This window comes from Vulpes lagopus, chromosome 3 (assembly GCF_018345385.1).
Source record: "Vulpes lagopus strain Blue_001 chromosome 3, ASM1834538v1, whole genome shotgun sequence".
In the NCBI taxonomy this organism is placed as follows: domain Eukaryota; kingdom Metazoa; phylum Chordata; class Mammalia; order Carnivora; family Canidae; genus Vulpes; species Vulpes lagopus.
This window is the reverse complement of record NC_054826.1, coordinates 22,389,421-22,411,876: the sequence shown is the minus strand read 5'-3', so window position 1 is coordinate 22,411,876 and position 22,456 is coordinate 22,389,421. Positions and strand designations below refer to the sequence as shown.

General features: G+C 36.2%; 1 pseudogene; it reads right to left on the bottom strand.

Annotated features, from left to right (window-relative positions):
• Nucleotides 1-594: 594 nt before the first annotated feature.
• LOC121486969 lies at nt 595-15,294 on the bottom strand (annotated as a pseudogene).
• Between the last annotated feature and the right edge of the window lie 7,162 nt (nt 15,295-22,456).

Sequence of the window (22,456 nt, the reverse complement as noted above, 5' to 3'; positions counted from 1 at the left end):
TTTATCCAGTGGGGAAGGAGAATAGGATCAACATCACAGAAATCACTATTGTTAACAGTATTTCTTAACAATAGGGATTTGTGAAAAGTATGAAAAGTTCTTTCCAGAACATTCCAGAATGCAGCACATCTAAAAATTAAAGTCTCTCTTTTAAGCTATTTTGGGACAGAAGTAGCTACAGGAAACTTAATGGATTAGTCTGTGTGCATGTATGTATTTTGTGTGCATGTGTATGTATTCCAGAAACACTTAACTACTAGAAATCTTGCTTTTAAAATACCCATTCTGAGACAGTAGTGGGCTGGAAAGAAGAAGAAGAAAAGAATATTAACGATGCTGGGGACTCTTTGGTATAACTCAGCTGCAGAGATCATCCCCAGCCGTAACGTGAGACTTAGGACCATTCTGGTACAACCAGAGTCTCAAAATCATGTCATGCATAGACTTCAAACTTCTTGTGAGTCTCTGAAATGTATCTCTATGTTCTCATCTTCAGCCTGAATTTATCTATGGCCCACAACCTGAGTCCATGACAGTCTCTAGATCAGTACTTCTCTGGGAACAAAATAGGGAGCGACATTATTTAAGTTGTTTTTAACACATCATCATCTTCAGAGTAACATGGTCCACTATAGGTGCATTGCCCTCAGGATGACAGCTCACCACAATGTTTCCCTGAGGGTAGTTGGCCGTGTTCTGAATCAAATGCTTTCTTCTTGGGAATACGGGGTCATCTATCAGGGAAAGAGAAATGACCCATACAAACTACTAAACAAACCATCTCCAGGAAGCATCTCTGAGGAAGCCAGTGGACAGGGTACATATGGACATTACTGAATTATCTCAGATAATAAAGGAGGGGCTGTTAATATAATCAGACGGGTCCTGCAGCTGTTCAAAACAAATTCTGACCCCAGGTAGTAAAGAGACACATATGAAAGCAGTAATTTCTGGGGTGTTTTTTTCTCACTTTAATACTCCCATAATTTAAAAAGAATTTAATGGATTTTCATTTTCAAGACCTGGAAAAACAAAAGTCCTCCTAAGCTAAGAGCAAATGCTTCCAGTGTTTGCCTAAAGCCATTCTTTTTATTGGGGCAGTTACAGCCCCTTGAGAAGAAGGGGTTTATAATGGAAAAAATGAGACAGCATCAAGCATAATGAAGCTCAGAATATAAATAATAAAAACACTGTTAATGCCTGACGCTTTATGTTTCTAAAGAAAACGCCTGCTATTTATCTAAAATAAGACAGTTGTTGAGGAAGTGGATAAAGACCAGGCCAACTTGCCCACAATGGTTCATTCCCTTTAAAATATTCCACAAAAGACAAGCACATATTTAACAGGATTCTTTTATTTTACCTTTATTATCCTTCAGGGAAAATGATCCCTTGATGTGTGTTAGATTTCAGTTAATTTCAGTCTCCCATCTAATGCAGCAGAAACACTTTCAACAAAGTCCCCAGTGAAGGGAGGATCATGTTTTTCAGCTAAACCATATAGCGTCTTAATGTATGAGAAAGAACAGGAGAAATCCCAGGGCCCATTTCTTCCTGCAGTACAGATTTTGTGTGTAGAATTCTTCCATCGGGGGTGTGTGATTTCTTGAAGCAACAGAACTTTTCTAAACAACTTATAGAAATATGAACTTAATTCATAACTTCATGGAGCTTGGTACCACAGACATGGCAATATATGTGATACTGTCCCCGTCCTCAAAGAACTTATTCCAGGAAGCAGAGTCAGACATTAAACATAATTGTAGGCAATTATTAAACATCTTATGTGTGCTTACCACTAGGCTCAGCTCTTTACATGCTTTATGTCCTATAACCTGTACATCAATCCCAGCAAGGCAGGGAGGATTATTATTACCACTTTTTGAGTTGCTTCTAACAGTCTTCAAGGGATTAATGAGCCTCCACAGGCGCCGGACAGCTTGAAAATTCTGTGATTCTTTAATAATTATATTTTAGATTTTAAAACATGACAGGAGAAAATTATTATGAAGATGGTATTCTTAGCATGCACTCATGACAGATTGTGGGAAGTTTTCAACTAGCTCACAGATAAACATCATAAGCAACATGTTGGTATTTTTTATATTATACTAAGTGTAAGTTATTTTGGAATATAATGTAAAGAAGTATTCTTTTGGCCTAAATGACATAAACTCAACTCAAAGTGAACTCACCTAAATAAATAAATTGAGGAAAGTATTCAAAGTTCAAAGGTCCTGGACTAGTAATCTCCAGGTACAGGTAAATGCATGTATTCACATATTACCAGCAATTGTTCTACTTTCCTCTGGGTCACCCTCTTGGTCAGGTAATTTTTCTCCTTGCAAGAGGATCTTCCTATAGTTTAGTAAGTCTGATGAAAAGAACTTTTCCTTTTTTTTTTTAATCTAACAGAAATCCCAGAATTAAATATCATTAACCTGATTTGGATATCATTGCAGTCAGAGGAATAGAATGCTCTTTAAAAAAGAAAAAAGAAAAGATTTTATTTATTTTTGAGAGAGAGAGAGCAGGAGAATGAGTTTTGGGAGGGGCACAGGGAGAAGCAGACTCCTCGCTGAGCAGGGAGCTCTATGCGGGACTCAATCCCAGGACCCTGGGATTATGATCTGATCCAAAGGCAGACACTTAACTGACAGAAGTCACCCAGGCACCTGGAGTAGAATGTTCTGATGGATAAATCAGGATTATATAGCCACCCATGGCTCCAAGTGGAGAAAGTAATCCAACCTAAACCACATGGACTGAGGATGGAAGAAAGGGATTCCTCAAAATAAATCAGAGAGTTGTTGCAAAAAAAAAAAAAAAAAAGTGGCCAGATTCTGTACAAGGAAATACAATTGATGTCCTTCACAAAGAGGATAAAGTAGTAAAGAGCTAGACATGTTGAAGATTGGTGACCAGGTAGAGTGATATAGAAGAACTTTAATCCTCTTTTCCATAATTATTTGATGCTCCTGAAAAGAAATCTGGGTAAAACAAAACAAAACAAACAAACAAACAAACGAAAAAAAACGGTAGAAGAAAACCAGTATTATGAAATTAACAATACCAGTTAAATCACCTCATGCTCCTAGCTCCTCTCTGAGGCAGAGAAGTACTCATTGAACCCCTGAATGGAGGTAAAAGAATCCATCTCAATTTAGTGTTGAGGTAGAACAATTATTAATTGAGCAAAACACTTTTTTTTTGAAAGACAACCTTTTATTACTTTTACGTACAGAAAATTCAACAGCATCCACATAGCCCAGCTTGGTGACTAGTTCTTGAGCCTTTGCTTTTTCCAGCTTGGTGATGGGAGCCACTGACTTGGGACCCAGGACGTTGCCTCCCCAGTGGCGGTGGATCTCATCGTATCTGTCATTATAATTGGTCCTGATGGTTTCTACCAGCTTAGCCAGAGCTCTTTTGTCTTCCGAGTTAACCTGTGTGAAGGCAACAGTGGTGCAGGTCTTCCTGTGGACCCGACGCCCCAGCCTGGCCTTCCCCTTGATAAGGCAGTAGGGAACCCCCATCTTACTACACAGGGCAGGCAGGAAGACAACCAGCTCAATGGGATTCACATCATGGGCTATCACTACCAGCTGAGTCTTCTCGTTTTCCACCAAGGTGGTGACAGTGTTAGCCCCAGCTCAAAGGACAGGTGGCCTCTTAGTGGGGACATCCCCTTTGCCCGCAGCTTTCTTCTCCTCCAGGGCCAGCAGCTTCTGCTTCTTCTCTTGCCTTGTCTCTGGTCAGTACTTGTGGGCCAGCTTAAGCAGTTGCATAACTGTTTGGTGGTCCAAGGCCTGGGTGGACTGGTTAATGGCAGGAGGCACTTTGAGACGTTTATACAGGATGACCCTCTGCCACTGCAGCCGGATGTAGCTTGGCCACTTGACAAAGTGGTGAGGTCCCTCTTGGGCTGGATGTCCTGTCAGATGCCAAAGTTCTTAGGCCTTTTCTCGAACAGGGGATTGACCACCTTCTTGGCCTCCTGCTTCTTCACCATGGCAGGGGCCAGGGTCACATTCTTCCTCTTCACCTTCTCTGTAGCAAAACACTTTTCCTACAGTTTCTTAATTCCAAAAAAGGACAAAGGTACTCACTCTTAAAATTGAAGAAGAAAAAAGTTAGAGTAAGGTGTTGATTTTAAAAGATTCTATTTTTCTTACAGGAAAAATCTCTTAGCTTATCCTCTCATGTATCTCTTGGAATTCTCTACCTTAGAAATTGCTGGGTAAGATACTAATCAGAGAGCTTTGAATTCTCCAAAGAAAAGTCTCTAAATATGAAAATCAGTGTTAAAATTATTAGAACTTGGAAAGATAAAACCACTTAGGTATCATACACCACAACAAATAGTCTTTCAGTCACATTTAACAGATTAAACTCACTGATTAAGATCAACAACCCCTTTGTGATTGGCATCTCATCAAATTAAAATATATTCTAGTTTACACACTCAGTTTTGTATACACTCTGAACATCAGAGCATAAATAATGTACATGCCAAATGTTGACTTTAGAGCTTGTGTAGGCAGAACGAGTTTTTCCTCAAAAACAGACATACAACTAAGGAGATATGTTTCAAAATCTTATATGAAATGATCTTAAGCTTCTGCCAAGAATTCCAGTAGAAATATAGATTTCTTTTGCAGTCTATCTTAAAACAGGAGATAGCTGAATAAACATTTTCTAAAGACTTGTTTTCTGTAAAATTTTATTCATAAGCTACCTTCTGAATCATAAATTCTACAAACTTGTTGGACTCTTCGCCTTTCACTCTGATCAAGTATAAATATCAATCCCACTGAAGATGGCCTCAGGAGAGCAATTGTATTCACAGGAGTTGGATAATGGACATTTAATACTATTAGTTTGTATAATTCTTCAGAGCCAAGGTTGGCACATTAATTTATCCTCCTCAACTTTTCTTACTGATATATAACTCCCTTATCCTTTAAACATGCTTACCACACAAAACATTGGCAGGATCTGAACTCTGCGTCAGATGAAAACAGAACAAATTATTTGCACATAGGTCCAATTCACATAAGATCCATATGTGTGTCCTACTTTATGTTCATCAATTTCACTTTCAACTCCAGAAACTCAAGGATGTCAGACTTTCAGTTCCTAGATTTGGCCTTTTATGGAAACAAAAGCTACTCCTCCTTTGTACATCTTGAAATAATATTCTTTGGTAAGAGCCTGGAAAGATATTATGTGTACATTTGAGGGTGTTATCCACATCCACATATATGGAAATTTTTATATGTATATATATGCATATATATATGAAAAACATGATAATTCTGTGTGTGTGTGTGTGTGTGTGTGTGGCATTTAGATCTAACACCACTCACATAAAAAGTTTACAGTAGAAAAATATTTGTAATTCAACTTCTCCAAAGGAGACCAGTATAAGATTATTCATGATGAGAACTCATTCAAAATTCTTTTAAATGTCAAAATAATGGATATTTTACTACTTTCATCTAGCCTGCTTTCCCAAGATGTTGAGTAAATTGGATGTTTCCACTAGATAGTTTCTCTAGATATTAAGTCTAAATATAGGTTTTCTCTCATTTCCTCTCCCTCAACTTTTTAGATTTATGCCCATCATATTTTTTTAAGATTTTCTTTATTTGAAAGAGAGTACACACATAAGCAGGGGGGAGAGGTGGGGAGAGAGGCAGGGGAATCCCAGGATTCTGGTGTTAACAACCTGCAGCCACCTAGGAGCCTTTGACCAACACATTCTTGGTCTCCCATGAACAATCACACTCTAGCCAACAGTTATTTTGTGTCTCACTCAATTAGACTTAGCTACTACATGGCCACATTCTACCAAAGATAAGTTCTTTTCACACTGAAGTCAAAAGAATTCTGGGCAGGCAACAGGGAAAAGCATAGAGACAGGAGGGCCTTTCATCTCTCTTTAGAAGATAATAGCTTCAGGCCTCTTGTTGCTTAGTTCTTCTCTGAAATTCCTGGATTGTTTTCCACTTAAAGGCCAAGCTACTGCTCCCTTAGCTAATGTCAAATACAAGACCACCATAGCTGCCAAAAAACAAACCAGAGAATCATAAACTAGCCAACACTGAATTCTCAACAGTATCCATTAGCTTGCTGATTCACATGTTACTTATTCCCACTTTAAAATACAAAAAGTTAGGCAATGGGAAACCACAGCACATTTAACCTGAAGCTTTGAAATGTGCACGGATGACAGCAATACATGAAGTCAACACAGGAAATATAAGTTTAGAGCTATGGCAAGCTTGGAGAGTTTCTGGAACCACAGATCTTACTTTGATGTTCATAGCTATTTCAATCAGCAAAAGTAGCAGTTGTAGAGGAGAGAAAGCAATCAAACAACTTCGGCTAACATTTCTCTAGAGGACTTTTCTTTCCTTTGAGGAATTCTTTTCGATTTATTAAGTTATCTATCTCCTTTGTAGCAAAGTGTTTTAGAATGTAAGAATTTACCAAAGTGACAAGTAACCTACTGGGAATTAAACCAAAATGCAAACTTAGCTGTTGTCTTTAAAACCACATGTCTTTAAATCCCTTGGTTGTTAACTTTTATCCCAAAGAAAAGAGGCCTTAACTTTCATTGACTTTCGCTAGGTAATAACTGGACTATTTTGAGTTATATTTCCCTTTACCTTGACAACTTAATTGACCTGTTAGAAGTGTAATTTACTATATAAAAATGCTCCAAGAGCATTAAACAAATTTTATATAAAAATCAAAAGAGTATATATATTTTAAAAGGGCAGTATGGAATAAAAATTAGATTAAAATGGTTTTAAGAAGCCCAAGTGCAAAATTATGATGCTACAATTTCTATTCAGAAACATTATTCCAAAGCCTTAACCCAACTGTCTACCTCAGATGTATCATGGCCATCCACACAGCGACTTTCTTTGGAATTAAACTTTGGAATTACTTGTTTACACAAGAAAACTCATCTCAGATGTAGCATCTGTTTCTCACTAAGGCTTAGCTTTCACCTAATTCTCCAAATGGGTTGACTGAGGTTCAAGAATGTGAGGTGACTCACTCAAGATCATACAGTGAATCCAGGGCAAGCTGCCTCTCTCCCTTGAGTAGTAGATGTATATCTTGGTACAAAACTCAATTGATGCTGTTCTCGGGCCTGTGACACATACTGACATCCACTTGAAAACCTTAGTTCATTGAGTAAATCACCTGACGTCTTTACATTTTTAAGTGTATCAGAAAGAAGGAGAAAACACCATGGAATCTGAATACATTCACCAGGTCTCCTTTATTAAATTATGTGTCTTGACTCCAGAAGCAGCCTAACCTAAAATATTTGAGTATGAAACCCACAGGTAATATTATCTACCTTGTATAATGCAGCAAGAATGCAGTAAAGGGAAAAGAATATATGTAGAGTATATTAAAAGGTAAAAAAAAATCAACAAAAATCTGTTTACATGACCCTATATATTTATTTCATATGAAACATTTTACTGACTTTATATACTATGAGCAACTACTTTCATATACTAATTCTTGCTTGGATAATTTATTGTTTTACATCACTCACTGCAAGGAAGCCAAATAATACTTAAGGTTAAAATAAATCCAAAATGATTATATTTCAAAGAAATTAACTGTGCTATAAGTATAAATCTATATATACTCAGCCAAACTGAGTTACCACTGTGTGAACTTATATATTTTCCTATCAATAAGCCTATATATTTCAACATGTTTTCATTTTAATCATGATCTTCAGTTAAATGTGTGTGTACATATACACAGATATGGGATTGTTTCAATTCTCTTCTAAATTACAGTGAACAGAATTATTCAAATTTTTATCAGCATTTTCCAAAGAGTAATATTTATTTGATCCATTACTATAAGGACAGCTTTGAATCAAGCAACATATCCACAGAGGTCACTTTCAGACTTATTTTTCTACAGGTCAAAGTTCTAAGTTCAGATGTTTCTACATACTGTAATTACCTATGATTGACTCAGTGATTCCTAAGTCTGGCACTATAACTAAAATGTTCTTTTCTATAACTTCCAATAGGTATCATATAATTCTTCTGACACTCCCACCAAAGAGTTGCTCAAATTCCCTCTACTTCATTTTAAATAAAAAAATAAATGGATTACGTCAGATGTTAACATTAGAGAAGCATGATATAGGGTGAAGAATATATGAAAATTCTTTATATCTTTGCAATTCTTCTGTAAGCAAAATTTTCCATTAAAAAGTTTAATCTTAAAAAATATGCTTTATGTCATTTTAAAGTGGAATGAAGTGATGGTGAATATTAAAATAAATAATCAGGATCTGAAGGCAAAAAAAAAGACAGGGAATTCTTTGGAGTAACCCCATGGTTCTTTCATGAATTTGATTAACCCTTAACTATTTTTCTTTGGCTTCTTTTAATTTTCTGAAATGTTGTTAATTAGAACAGTCAAAATATCTATAGTCATACCAAAAGTGTGCCCAAGTCTTTCCATAAAGATGACTTGTCATGAATGTTCTTCAATCACCTCACAGTAATTTTGATAAATTATTCAGCAAACATGTATGGAACACTCACTGTATCCCAGATATCAAATTGGGCACTAGAGCCATGAAGTTGTAAGGTGTGGTCTCTATGCCTGGAGAGCTAACACTGCAGGGGGTGGAAATATAGACAACACATAATGAGAAGCTCTAATTCAGCAATACTGTAACTCCAGTTGAGCTTTCAGGAAAGCTCCACAAAACAGTTTTTCTTTCAACCTAATGGTCATAAAGCTTATATTTGATAGCACTGTGTAGTTTACAAAATGGCCTCATATAATTCTTCTCTTCCCAGCCTCATCATAAGCATGAATGCTAGATAGACTGCTTTTTCATTCATTCCCATGTTACCGATGAAAGTTACACCCAGCCACACCCGAGGCTCAGAGTTCCATTCATGTCCTATGAACTCTTGATTTGTCCTTGTCACACCTTCCTGGGTAGAGATTTTGCCAGACTCTCTCTATAAAGATTCCATTCTTTGTTGATATTAAAGTGAATGCCCAATTTATTCTTCTTTGGCTTTTCTTCTCTTATCACCTATTTCTCAAAACAAGGTAAATAATTACAGTTATTCTAGTTTCAAATCAAATCTCCTTTCCCAGGATAAGAAGTTCGCTTTTGAAAAAAAAGTGATTTTCTTAGACTCAAAAGTCCTATAAGTACATTAGACATATTTTGGAAGAGAATTTAATCTTCTCAAGTCATTCATTACTTTCTGGTATACTAAAGAGGCTGACACATGAAAAATATTCTTCAGTATTGTGCTTCACACAACATATTAGTTTGCCGCTTTTATGTGCCAGGTATTATGCTGAGCCTTAGGGATGGAAAGATAAATTAAAAATAGGATCTTCCCTAAAGGAGGCCCTGATCTAATAGAGGTAGGAAGATGGATGATTAGAACACATATGAGAATTACTATTATATACGTATACCCAGAACCTTAAGAGGACTTATAAGGAGTTCCTAATGCAAAGGATTGGAGGGAAGCATTTTAAGCTGACTTAGAAGCAAAGGTTTGGAATTAGTAATGTAGCTGCTCAAGGAACTGGTAGTAATTTAAAAAGGCTAGACCCAGGGATGCCTGGGTGGCTCAGTGGTTGAGTGTCTGCCTTTGGCTCAGGCATGATCCTGGATTCCTGTGATTGAGTCTAGCATTGGGCTCCTTGCATGGAGCCTGGTTCTCCTCCCTCTGCCTGTATCTCTGCCTCTCTTTCTGTGTCTATCATGAATAAATCTTAAAAAAAAAAAAGGCTAGATACAGACAGAGTTGAGGGAATGGAGAGATCCCATTACAGAGAAGTAGCTTTGCCTATCAGGCTAAGGATCACAGACATTATTCTGAAAATGAGGAGCTACAGGAGGATTTGAAACAAGGAAGATGTGATCAGAGATAATGTGAAAGATATAAAGATCCGTTCTAGCTGCTGTGTAGAGAGCAGACAGGAGCAGAATGAACATTGGAATCCAAAATAAGTGAGAAGAAGAGAATAACAGCCAGGAACGCACTGATGAGAATGAACCTGTTTGACCAAGAATGATAGCTAGTCTTTTTTTTTTTTTTAAGATTTTATTTATTTATTCATGAGAGACACAGAGAGAGAGGCAGAGACATAGGCAGAGGGAGAAGCAGGCTCCCTGTGGGGTGCCTGATGCGGGACTCCATCCCAGGATCATGACCTGAGACAAAGGCAGACACTCAACCACTGAGTCATCCAGGTGTCCTGATAGCTAGTCTTGAGAGAAGGAGAAGAGTCCAGAGCTACCAAGGAAGCCAATATCATTCAGGAGATAATTGGGTGTGAGTGGAATAGAGATGGATAAAGAAAAGAGGATCCGGGTCTCCCGGGTTGCCAGCTTAGGTAAATTGAGGGAACCTATCCACAGAGGAGAGTAAAAAGGAGGTTGCCGGAAGGTCAGACTCACTTTTGGGAGTGGGAGGGGGAATCAGGACAGCAGAGGAGGTGTTTAGTTCAGGACACGTTGAGGTAGATACCTGCTTATCTGCTGTGGGTCTACACTAATGCTTGCTTGGGTTTCTGAAAACTGTCAAGGGTTGAGGAGTCAAGGGCTGACGTTTCAGAGAGGGAGGCCAGAGTCTAAATCATGGATTTATCTCTGATTATCAAAGCCCCAGCTTTCCCATCTGTTATTACCTATCACATATGCCTGTTACAAGGATAAAGCCACAAGTAAAATAAAAAGCCTGGTATTTAGCATAGAAAAGGAACATAACAATTGTACATTCTCATGATTTTTCAAAAATGCTCAGAGCAAACCTAATGCATTTATAAGGGCTTTTCTTCTGAGAGAGAAGAGTAAGTACCTCTCCTCTCAATTATTTGATCATTTTGTATATTCATACTGTTATTCCTCAAGATGTTTTAAAAAGCAGATTTTACTGCTTTCTGGCTTGATGTATGTTAAAATTACTTCTGAAATTTAATATATAATGAAAAACTTTAATTCAATCTAAGCAGATGAAATCCTCTCACTTTATAAAAAGTTGATATTCTGTGCTATTACAAACTGTCTGAGTCTCACTACTTATATATACTAGAGATTAAGGTGACTGAAAAAAATGTGGAGGTATTTAATTGCCTAATTGTAAGTTCTGGTTGGTAATTTCCCTTTTTTAAAAAGACAGAGATGATAGTTCAAAAATTTCAGCTGGATTTAATAAGCTCACACTCTAAAATATAACAGAGTAGAACACCCTCCCATCTTACTTGAGAGCTCATCCTCAAGAATTCCCTTTAGTCATTCTTCCTACGAAAGGTCATTGGAAGGAAACTGGAAGATCTAGTGGCCTTTTTTTTTTTTTTTCCTACCAACTTTCTGTGCTACAATTTTAAAAGTCTGGATGTAGCACAATCAGAACTCCTCAACTACAGAACATAAATTTTTAGTACTTGTTGTTCTGGAATCCAACAGAAGAAATATTTGGCTTTTGCTTGGCCCCATCCCATTAGCATTAATAGGTTGTTTTCATTGGAGTTGTCTTCAAAAAAGATATAGATATGAGAAATGATATATTTAAACACCAGTTTTCAAGCTAAGGTCGTGAAATGCAGCTTTTAAAAATGAAATAGAATTAACTGGACTATAGTACAGCAGACTAGAAAATATCAGGCCGCACCCATGATAGTAAAGTAGATACTTTTGGGGGAGACCTTTTATTCATACACTGTATGACATATTGACATATATGCAGACATATATAGAGACACACATAGCAATACAGATACATCTGCATGTGTTTACCGGGTCGCAATATATGTTCATTAGAGTTAAACATTTGAAAACATATACCATAAGACAAGCAAATTAGAAAAGATATAATACTGCTCCCCAAGTTCTTTTTCTTGCATAGTTATACCCATCTTACATTTGAAATCTGTCTCAAAATTCATTTTTAAAATAGAAACATCTTCTGCTGAAATATGTTAAACACTGGACATTAATGATGCTGACAATGATAACAGTAACCCCACTCTGTTCATATTATACTCTGCAAAAGGATTTCCAATCAATTACTTAATGTATTCCCTTTCTTTTCAGCAATATTGCCAAACCAACAGGAGAAGCAGTGGCAGCTGTTTGAAGCGAAGCACAGAGTGACTTGCCGCAGGTAACTCAGTAGCAAAACTACCTGCTTAAACCTGGTCATTTAAATCACAGTCTTCTTTGGATTGTGCAGCTTCGTGCAGCACAGCTGCAATTAGTTTGCCACTGTTTATTTCATGGGTCTTTGTCATTTGTTTTGTGTTTAAAGCGCTGTCCACAAAAGAGTCCAAAATATTTGGGGAAAGGCAAGGAGGAGGAACATGCAGAGATGACTTCATGATTTAGGAGTTTGTAAGCTGTCAATTGTATTTTCACCCAAGAATGAGCCTTTAACTGCAACTCGCTAGCAGCCAATCTGCTTTGTAGATGTCTTTTCCTTCCAAAGATCATTCCAGGGCCCACGATGCAATACACCACCCAATTAATATTGCTTAATTGAAATGACAATTGCAACTTGCCAGGCCACTTTTAATAGGAGAATTCATGGGGGCACCTGGGTGGCTCAGTGGTCAAGCATTTGCCTTTGGCTCAGGCCTTGATTTTGGGGTCCTGGGATCAAGTCCTGCATTGGGCTTCCTGCATGGAGCCTGCTTCTCCCTCTATGTCTCTGCTTCTCTCTCTGTGTCTCTCATGAATAAATAAATAAATTTATTTTAAAAATATGGTAATTCATGATTATAGGAGATGGATTACAATTTAAAAGACAGAGATATGAGATGGGGTGAAAGGAGAAGTGAGGAGTCTCTGGAGAAAGCACCCAGTATACCACATAAAATGAGCTGGAGAGCTTCTCCTGCTTTGGCAGGCTCTGGAACAGAGACCAGGAACTATCTGACCTACACGTCTAAAACTCCCTGGGTAGAATGCTTTTTTGATAAGAGATTTGAAAACTACTTATCTGACTACTTGAATAGGTATTCAAGTAGGTAATTTGTGTTTGTTACATTATAGTATTATATTTGTCTAGAAAATTGCCTGTTTTAGTAAAATTTTCTGTAGAGTTTCCATAGAATTTAGTGATTTGTCGATTTTCTTTAGTCTCCAATTTTCCTTGTTTCATTCCTAACAATGTTTCGAATTTGGGGTTTTTTTTCTTTATTTCTTCATCATTTTGTAGAGCAAATATATTCTTAACAATATACCTAAAGAATGACCTCTTAATTATTCTACCATTTTGGTGCTCTATAGCTCACTAAAATATGCATATTATTTCATTTTGATGTATTTGGGTTAACTCTATCAGATCTATCTTAGCTCTTAAATTCAAGAATAGCTATTAAATTTTGAAATGTTTTCTTAACATATGTTTTTGGGGCTACAAATTAATCTGTAAGCACTCTTACTTGCATCCTACAGATTTTGAAACTGTTGTTCCCTTCTAAATATCCATTGAAAGATGAACTATATATAAATTGCATTTATTGGAGATATATTTACATGTATATATATTATTGGTTTGGCTATTCATTCCATTTTATATAACATTAATAAAAACATGGTATGTATAAATTTTTTATTTGTGCTTACTGAGCCCATTTTGCAGCCCACAAAGGGCCAATTTTTGTAGTTTCCATATGTGTTTGAAATAATGTAAATTCTCTAATTTGAAAGTTCAGATTTCTATAAATATCCATTAAAATTAGCTAATTTTAGTTCAAAATCGGTATCTTTACTCACTCTTTTCCTCTCTCACAAAGTGTATATTTAATATTCTACTATCACTGAGAATCTAAAAATTTCTCCTTGTAATACTGTTAGCTTGAACTTGATAGTTATGTTTTCAGGCACATATACCTTGAGAATTATTATGCATTGCTTGTGAATGCTGTCTTTTACCATCATGATACAGTCTGCCTTACCCCCGGGGAAGATTTTTTCCCATAAAGCCTATTATCTATATCAGAAATATTGCTGCATCAGATTTTTTAGTAGTATTTTCTCAGTAAATTTCTCCTCTACCCCACTATTGCATTCTTTCATTATGTTTTAAGCATGTTTCCTGTATGTAGCAATGCCTGGAGTTTTATGCACTTCTTTTTTAAAAAATATTTTAAAACCTTAACAGAAAGTTTGGAATTACAGCCAAAGAACAATTTTTCTGAATGAGAGTAAACTGGAAACATGGTCCATAACCTTGGAATACTTTAACGTGCAATTCCTACAAACAGAGCATTTGCCTACATAAACACAATACGACCTTCAAAATCAGGGAATTATGAGCACTGGTACATTGCTATGATCTAATCCATAGATCCTATTAATGGTGCCACTTATTTTATTTAGCAACGTCTTTTTTTTTTCCTCTTTTATTTTCCATTTTTTAAAAATTTTATTTATTCATGAGAGACAGAGAGAGAGAAAGAGAGAGAGAGAGAGAGGCAGAGACACAGGTAGAGGGAGAAGCAGGCTCTAGGCAGGGAGCCCGATGTGGGACTCGATCCCAGGTCTCCAGGATCACGCCCTGGGCTGAAGGCGGCGCTAAACTGCTAAGCCACCGGGGCTGCCCTTTTTTTCTCTTTTATTTGAAATACTTACTTGACTCTCCTTGATATTACTTTCAAAAATTAAAACTAATTATTTCGTAGGATGTCCCAAAATTTAGGTTTGTCTGATATTTCCAGGTTATGCATTTTGGGCAGTAATATTACATAAGTGATTCAGTGTTCTCCTTATTACATCCTACTAGATGGTAGATTGGTTTTATTTGTCCCATGAGAGATGTCCCCCAGGCATCCACCCTAAATCTCTTATTCTTTGTAATAAACAAATCTGTGAAACTAAGTCAGTATTGCACTCCTCATCAAATTTTCACCCACTAGTCTTAGCATCTGTTGATATTTTGTAACTGAATTATCAATATGTTGGTTGCCAAATGATGATTCTTAATTCCATCATTCCACCTACATTTATTAGTTGACATTCTATTATAACAAAGAGCTTTCTCTTCTCTCCATTTATTCATGCATCTGTTTATTAATATGTATATAGACAAATGGCTTCCTATTTTATTTAATCGATTATAATCCATTACTAGCATTACTTTGATGGTCAAATCCTTCCAAGAGTTGGCTAATGCAGGTCTCTTCACTCTCCTTCTGTCTATATCCCCTTCTGAGCATTTCTTCACTTTTTGACATAAGATTTTCCGTGCTCATCTTGTACCATGCTTACCTCAGTCTTGAAACCAAGCATTTCTCCAAGATGCCTTAGTTCATTGCAGATGAGAATGATATTTAGAAACGAAGAACTAGATATGTACATGACTGTTAGTATTTCACACGCAAGCCCCCCAGTAGACATAACTGAGGAATGTATTTAAGAATACCCATCTATATTTGTAACTGTTTTTCCATCCCTCTGTATATAACCCATCAAATCTCCAGCCCAACACCATAGGATTAATTCCACCTTTTTTTCCTTTCCATATTTGTAAATCCCTACTCCTTGAGTGGGATATCTGACTTTCATTGTACTAGTCTGATGGGCTACCGTAACACAGGCTGGGTGGCTTAAACAAAAGAAATTTCTTATAGTTCTGATAGGCTGGAAGTTCAAAATCAAGGTAAAGGCCAATTTAGCTCCTGCTGAGAGCCCTTTTCCTGGCTTCTGGTAATTACTACATTGCAACAGAGAATTAATAAACCTCTCTAATACACTTAACACAGAATTCATTTCAAAGCAATTTCCATCTCCTCAGCTCTAACACACTTGTGCCTTCTGGATGGAGTTGCCTACCAGTTTCTGACAAGCTGTCTAGATGAATTTCTTCAAATCCCTTCCACTCCACAAATATATCTTTAGTAATATTTTATCCTCACTTATTGTCTTTCTCTCCTTCTACCTGAGAACAAAATGTCTCTTCAATGCCAAATCTTACACTTAAGGCTTAATTCTCTTTTCTCTTTCTGTCTCCTCTGGATATTTTTCCCAGAAAGAAAAATCTCTCTATTTTCATGATGTATTTTTAACACAATCTCATCATTCATGTGTACTCATGCTTTTCTCTCTCCTCCTGGCTCATTCTAAAAATACTGGAATGCCTAAAAATTCTAAGCTCATGTCTGCTCCCCTTTCAAGCTATGATCAACTCTCTCCTTAGTTTTATTTTTACCCTTCAACTTTTCCAAATACACTATATTTGTAATACTTATAGATCTGTAATACTAAACCATTGTTAATCCCTTAAAATCTGGCTTCAGCCTTCATTACTCTGTGAAACTGCTCTTGCAAAGATCACTGAAGTACAGGTAAACTGTGAAAATCTAAATGGTTTGTTTAGTTTCCATCTTTCTCAGCCTCTCAGTGGCATCAGGTATTGTTGACCAATTACTTTAGGGAAACAGGTTCTTCTTCTATCCATGCGATCACTCCTTCTGTGTCTCTATCTGGCTCCTTCCATTCCCTAAATCTAGATTGTGCACAAAGATGTGTACAGCTTTTGCTCTTCTCCCTGTCACTCAAATCAAAACAAAACAAAAATACCAACAATGGCTCCCATCACAACCAAAACAAAATCCAATGCTTAACTTTCCAAAACTCTCTCCATCAGCTGTGCCTATCTTACCTTTCCAATATTACTGAAAGCTAGCGAAAGCAACCTGCTTTCCAATTCCTAAACAAAGTTCAATTCCTGAACTTTTATTCTCTAAGCTGGGTTTTCACTCCATAAACCTTAGAAACAGCTTCTCATTTCTGTCATGTGCATAAAAAGTTTTTCATCACTATAAATGTAAGTCCTGTGTGTCTTTCAATAATAATAATGTAGTGACTTCTATCAACACAACATATTAGGTATTGTCCTGAACGCTGTATTTATTCATTTAATCTCCAAAGCAACCTCATTGCCCAGCTCAAATTCTACTTCCCCAATAAAATTCTTCACATAGATACCATATACTTTCCTTCTCCATTCTGAAGTCTCAGATACTTTAAGTGCTATATCTTTTATAGTTCTAGATGCTTTGTCTCATAGTTATGTGCCTTTATCTTACATATATTCAGCAATAAGGTGTTGAGGTCAGGAGTCTTGCTAACCCCTCATTGCACAATTAAATGATATCTTTCTTACCAAAGCTGTGAAATCACCCGTTAAAGGAAACTTCTTGATTCTAAAACTCTGTCTGGGGATCTCTGAGTGGTTCAGTGGTTTCACACCTGCCTTTGGCCCAGGGCGCGATCCTGGAGTCCCGGGATTGAGTCCCGCATCGGGCCCCCGGCATGGAGCCTGCTTCTCCCTCTGCCTGTGTCTTTGCCTCTCTCTCTCTATGTCTATCATAAATAAATAAAAGTAAATCTTTAAAAAATAAAAAAAATAAAACTCTGTATTAGGTGTTGCTTATTGTGCCATCGCAGTTCTTTGCATATCTTTATCTTTGCGCAATCTTATCACAATTTCCTATCTACCTATATGTTTTCTCTTGCAAGAATAAGCAAAGTCTTTTTCCTTTTCTTATTTATAGCATTTGTCATAATATACTACAGAGTAAGTACTCCATAAATGTTTGTGGGATGAATAAATAATTATCCCAGTCATGACCATCTGATGTCCAAGTCACAGGAGATTGCAACCTATAAACTGAAAGAAAATGACTGTTGGAAAAAAAAATACACTATGTTACTAAAGAAGAAAGAGAAAATGAGGGTTTGTTTTTTTTTTTTTTTTAGCACAGAACATAGTTCAAGATCATCAATTCTGAGCCTAAATCTGTGTGAACAAGTTAAATATAACAGGGAGCCCTATGTCCCCATACAAAAAAATAAATTCAAGATGGATCCTAAGTCCAAACAGAACTAAAACTATAAAGCTTTTAGAAAGAAACATAACTTATCTTGTGAGCTGGGGCATGGTCTACAAGTTTCTTAGGCCACAGGAAACAACAACCATTAAAAATACATATATACAGGGATGCCTCATTGGCTCAGTCAGTTAAGCATTCAACTCTTCATCTCAGCTCAGGTCTTGATCTCAGGACCATGAATTCAAGCCCTGCACTAGGTTCCATGCTGGGCATGGAGCTTATTTAAAAAAATAAAAACTAAATTTGAATTTAAAAAAAGATTTTATTTATTTATTTGAGAGAGAGAGAGAGCAAGAGAGAGAGCACAAGCAGGATGAGGGGCAGAGGGAGAAGCAAACATTCTGCTGAGCAGGGAGCAAGGTATAGCACTCATTCCCAAAACCCTGGGATCATGACTTGAGCCAATGGCAGTTGCTTAACCAACTGAGCCACCCAGGTACCCCTAAATTTGACTTTATATTTTAAAATGACTACTTATTAACACATATTGTTAGGAAATAAATACGTGAGCCACAAATTAGGAGAAAATATCTGACAAAGTACTGATATATAGTATCAGTAAATAATTCTTTCAGCTCAAAAATAGACAGACAACCAAAATATGGCTGAGCCCATGAAAAACTGCTCAACATTGTTAGTTACTAAGAATAAGTCAGTTAAAATAAAAATACCACTACACACTTACCAGGATGATTAAAATTAGAAGACCTACCACCACCAGGTGTTGTCATAAAAGCATCTGGACTTCTCATATATCCTTTGGAGGTATTTGGAAACAGTACAACTATTCTGGAATAGGTATGTCAGTTCCACTTAAAACTAAAAATATATGTACTCAACGACCCAGCAATTCCATTCTTAGGTATATATCTAAAGGAAATGAAAACATAAGTTCATCAAAAAATTAAAATATAGAAGCTTTATTGATAATGGCCAAAAAACAGAAAAAGCCTTGTGTCTACCAAACAAAAACAGATGAACAAACTGTGGCATGTTCAGCTTTCTGAGAAGTTAGTAAAAAAAAATACAGATTAAACTAAAATACATCCTGCTAATAGAGAAAAAAAAGCTATACATAAAAGACAACATTCTGTTTGATTCCATTTACATGGAAATTATAGAATGACAAACTTAGAATGGCAGAAAGAATGTCAGTGGTTGCCTCTAAGAAGGTGGGAGTGAAGATTGACTAGAAAGTGCCATGAGGAAGCTTTCTGGCTGATGATAACATTGTGTGTCTGGAAATGGATTTGGATTATGTATGCACATGCATTTGTAAAAACTCAGCAAACATATTGTATTTCACTGTATTTAAATTATGTATCGGAAGTAAAAACTAGTGAAGTCTGATATAATAAATATCAGAATCTAAGAATGCTAGAATATTTAGGAGGAAATAAACGTGCAATTTACTTTGAAATGCATCCAAAATAAGTTAGATGAAAAGGTGCAGAGGTGGATACATTTGTGTTTACAAAAGTAAAAAGTTAATAGCAGACTATGTCATTAGTACATAAGTGCTCAATGTAAAAGTCTTTCCATTTCTGTTGGTCAAATAAAACGGGCAACCAAAGTACTATGTTGTAGGGAGATTCCTTTTCATTATATAGCTTTAAGGACTGTTTGAAATGTTAGGTAAAAAAGGAAAATCTAAAAATCAAGATAAAGCACTGTCATGTGTATATAACTATTTTATCTATGAAGTTGAATTAATAGTTCCAAGCATTATATTCAGAAAATTCAGATGCATGGTTGACTAATAGGATGTCTAATTATTCATTTAGAGAAAATGAGAGACAATTATTCCAAACTGAATTTGGAATTGCTCAGTATTTGGGGATAGGGACACCAGGAGAGGGAATAAGTAGCTTTCACAAGTTCTTAGCTTTCTTTTTAACAGATTTAATCTCTTACTAAACTTCTTGGGTGCTTCTACACACATTGATACTTGAGTTTTTCTAAAATTCCACTTAAAACTAGATAGCAAGTACATCCCTCAAACAGAAAGCCAGTCATTTATTTCTCAGAATTCTTTTCTCTTCCATCTGTGTCCACTCCTGCCATTTCCTTACCCCTTTTCTGTAGCCTATTCAATTTCATCCAGTTATCCCATGTTTTTGAAACATTTTCTTTGTGTGAATACTAAATCCCCATTTCCTCCTTTTTGATCTCCATTTAGTCTTGATTACAAACCTAACTGAATTATGGTCAGTATTACTAAGCTCCTTCCTCCACCCACTCACCTTATTAGAACAGTCACATCATCTCCTTAAAAAAAAAAAAAAAAAAGAGTTTTTACAATGGCCCACTTATCATGATGACTTTAACATGGATTAAAAAGAAAAGCCATAAAAAAAAAAAAAAAAAAAAAAAGAAAAGCCATCACATAAGATCTATCTTCCCAGAGTAAACAAATGCTCAGAGAGAAACCCAGGAACCCTTGAAAAGTTTTGGTAGTTTGGGCTTAGTTAAATATGTAAAACATTCTAGAGTAACACTCAAAGAGAGTTTTAAAATAAGTTAAAACTTGTTCTCTTCTTCCATAAGGAAACTGGCCAATGGTTGGTCAAACAAGGTAATAATTAAACCTTAATTTGTCTCTGATTCCAAAGTAATTCTCTAATTGGTAGTAATATTATTTAACATCTTTACAGGAAACGCAGGTGGATAAATGGAAAGATATCTACTCTTCTCATCTTAGTTAGCCAAAAGTCCATTTATTTTCCTATATCCATTTAAAGAAATTCTATAAAAGTAAAGATGCCTAGACTGAAACAGGAAAATTTTTACTTTAGCTATTATATAAAAACATGGAACCATAAATGTTAAAGCTAAGTAGAGTTACTATCTATTCCAGTATTTCCTAAATAGCTTGGTGCAGACATTTTTTTGTATGGAATACCATTCAGTGTGGTTCCCCAAGGAAGTAAGGTGGGAGGTGGTAGATTCAATCAGATTGAAATTCAGAATGAACTAGGATAAATTTTCATGATCTCTTTGGGAGAGTAGCTCATCTTTTCTGCTGTCATTTTAGCTGCAGAGAGGTGAGGCGATTAGCCTAGATTATGAGTAACAAAAGTAGGACTATCACACAGGTCTAAAACCAAGCACAGTAAATCTTCATACATCCCATTAATTTAATAATATAGCATTAAACATAATACCCATAAAGGTTTATAGAATATATCCTAACACATCTGATATTTCCTTTTTTTCTCTCTGTGAGAGAACAAATCAGATATTTTCTTAGAGTATTCTGGTGCTTATCTACTGAAATGTGGACATTGTCAGCAAAATGTTAACACAAAGACTATTGTATTTCCCCACTTTTCTCTCTCTTCCTATCAAAAACCAAAACAAATCAAACAGAAAAGCTCAAGTAAGGCATCTCAAAAAAGTCCTTGCAAGTAGAAAAGTTCCTTCTTTTATCAAAAATAAAGATTTTAGTTAGAATTAAGCCTTCAGGACTAAGCCTGACTAAAAGATAATAGCATTATTTCTCCATGTCACATGAAAAATAATCTGGGTATTTTCTTTTCTTAAATTCTATTTATTTATTCATGAGAGACACACATAGAGAGAGGCAGAGACATAGGCAGAGGGAGAAGCAGGCACCCTGCGGGGAGCCCAATGCAGGACTCAATCCCAGGACCCCAGGATCTTGTCCTGAGCAGACGCTTAACCACAGAGCCACCCAGGCATTCTTCCTTTTTTTTTTTTTTTTAAGATTTTTATTTTCTTAATAAATATCCAACAAAAAGATCACACTTCAGCAATGAAGATCTGAACAGGGAAATCCAAAAATAGTTGTCTGTGCCAAGCTGGCAGATGTCATTCCTGAAGAGCTCAAGGAGACAAAACTGAAACAGTGAGAGAAGAAAGAAGTGATAAACAGGAGAATAACTGCTTTAAAAGGCTGCCTATTCCATGTCTTCTGATAGTGAAATGAATAGCATTTCTCAAATTATTTTATTTCACTAAGGGACATTTTCATAATCTAGATCATTTTGACTCTTTGACAAGTAAATTGTTAGCAGAAAAGATTACTCTCCCAAAGGTATCACTAAAATGAACTCTGACTTTTTTATTCTGGTCCCCTTTTGAATCTGTGAAAGTCATCTTCCAATATTGGTTCAATGCCCCAAGGACCTCTAAGAGTAAAAAGTACATCCATTTTTCAAGTGGGTGCCTCCTAGTTAAGAGGAAATAGAACATGACTCGAATTCAGATTCCTTCTGACTCAAAAAATGATTCAATGACACTCCATCATTTGATCAAAAATGGATGCTGTATCATTACAAAACTAATAGAAAAAATAGGAAAGAAGGTATTCCCCTCTCATTGTTACTCTTTTTAAAAAAGTAATGCTCAAGTCCATATTGATTCTTGTGGTACTGTTCTCCAGGTAACCAACTAAAATTGGATTTTTGCTTAATCAACCAGCCTAATTAAGGCTTTTGTTCAGATCTTTGGATGACAAGGCAGAGTGTGGCTTCAATCAAATTGCTGGTTGACTCTT